Raw genomic sequence first — 2,307 nt, 5'->3', positions numbered from 1 at the left:
AGACACAGTACAGTGCGGTAGTTCACGGCTGTGGCTACCTCTGTGTCGGCACTCGGCAGCCCGTCCATAATTGTATATACCACCTAACCGTGTTTTTTTTTTCTTTCTTTATACATACATACTAGTTACGAGTATACTATCTCTTTATCAACCAGTCTATATATTAGCAGCAGACACAGTACAGTGCGGTAGTTCACGGCTGTGGCTACCTCTGTGTCGGCACTCGGCAGCCCGTCCATAATTGTATATACCACCTAACCGTGGTTTTTTTTTCTTTCTTTATACATACATACTAGTTACGAGTATACTATCTCTTTATCAACCAGTCTATATATTAGCAGCAGACACAGTACAGTGCGGTAGTTCACGGCTGTGGCTACCTCTGTGTCGGCACTCGGCAGCCCGTCCATAATTGTATATACCACCTAACCGTGGTTTTTTTTTCTTTCTTTATACATACATACTAGTTACGAGTATACTATCTCTTTATCAACCAGTCTATATATTAGCAGCAGACACAGTACAGTGCGGTAGTTCACGGCTGTGGCTACCTCTGTGTCGGCACTCGGCAGCCCGTCCATAATTGTATATACCACCTAACCGTGGTTTATTTTTCTTTCTTTATACATACATACTAGTTACGAGTATACTATCTCTTTATCAACCAGTCTATATATTAGCAGCAGACACAGTACAGTGCGGTAGTTCACGGCTGTGGCTACCTCTGTGTCGGCACTCGGCAGCCCGTCCATAATTGTATATACCACCTAACCGTGGTTTTTTTTTCTTTCTTTATACATACATACTAGTTACGAGTATACTATCTCTTTATCAACCAGTCTATATATTAGCAGCAGACACAGTACAGTGCGGTAGTTCACGGCTGTGGCTACCTCTGTGTCGGCACTCGGCAGCCCGTCCATAATTGTATATACCACCTAACCGTGGTTTTTTTTTCTTTCTTTATACATACATACTAGTTACGAGTATACTATCTCTTTATCAACCAGTCTATATATTAGCAGCAGACACAGTACAGTGCGGTAGTTCACGGCTGTGGCTACCTCTGTGTCGGCACTCGGCAGCCCGTCCATAATTGTATATACCACCTAACCGTGGTTTTTTTTTCTTTCTTTATACATACATACTAGTTACGAGTATACTATCTCTTTATCAACCAGTCTATATATTAGCAGCAGACACAGTACAGTGCGGTAGTTCACGGCTGTGGCTACCTCTGTGTCGGCACTCGGCAGCCCGTCCATAATTGTATATACCACCTAACCGTGGTTTTTTTTTCTTTCTTTATACATACATACTAGTTACGAGTATACTATCTCTTTATCAACCAGTCTATATATTAGCAGCAGACACAGTACAGTGCGGTAGTTCACGGCTGTGGCTACCTCTGTGTCGGCACTCGGCAGCCCGTCCATAATTGTATATACCACCTAACCGTGGTTTTTTTTTCTTTCTTTATACATACATACTAGTTACGAGTATACTATCTCTTTATCAACCAGTCTATATATTAGCAGCAGACACAGTACAGTGCGGTAGTTCACGGCTGTGGCTACCTCTGTGTCGGCACTCGGCAGCCCGTCCATAATTGTATACTAGTATCCAATCCATCCATCTCCATTGTTTACCTGAGGTGCCTTTTAGTTGTGCCTATTAAAATATGGAGAACAAAAATGTTGAGGTTCCAAAATTAGGGAAAGATCAAGATCCACTTCCACCTCGTGCTGAAGCTGCTGCCACTAGTCATGGCCGAGACGATGAAATGCCAGCAACGTCGTCTGCCAAGGCCGATGCCCAATGGCATAGTACAGAGCATGTCAAAACCAAAACACCAAATATCAGTAAAAAAAGGACTCCAAAACCTAAAATAAAATTGTCGGAGGAGAAGCGTAAACTTGCCAATATGCCATTTACCACACGGAGTGGCAAGGAACGGCTGAGGCCCTGGCCTATGTTCATGGCTAGTGGTTCAGCTTCACATGAGGATGGAAGCACTCAGCCTCTCGCTAGAAAACTGAAAAGACTCAAGCTGGCAAAAGCACCGCAAAGAACTGTGCGTTCTTTGAAATCCCAAATCCACAAGGAGAGTCCAATTGTGTCGGTTGCGATGCCTGACCTTCCCAACACTGGACGTGAAGAGCATGCGCCTTCCACCATTTGCACGCCCCCTGCAAGTGCTGGAAGGAGCACCCGCAGTCCAGTTCCTGATAGTCAGATTGAAGATGTCAGTGTTGAAGTACACCAGGATGAGGAGGATATGGGTGTTGCTGGCGCTGGGGAGGAAAT

The sequence above is a fragment of the Pseudophryne corroboree genome, chromosome 4 (assembly GCF_028390025.1).
Source record: "Pseudophryne corroboree isolate aPseCor3 chromosome 4, aPseCor3.hap2, whole genome shotgun sequence".
NCBI classification, from domain to species: Eukaryota; Metazoa; Chordata; class Amphibia; order Anura; family Myobatrachidae; genus Pseudophryne; species Pseudophryne corroboree.
The sequence above is the reverse complement of the archived record's forward strand: the minus strand, read 5'-3'. Positions refer to the sequence as shown.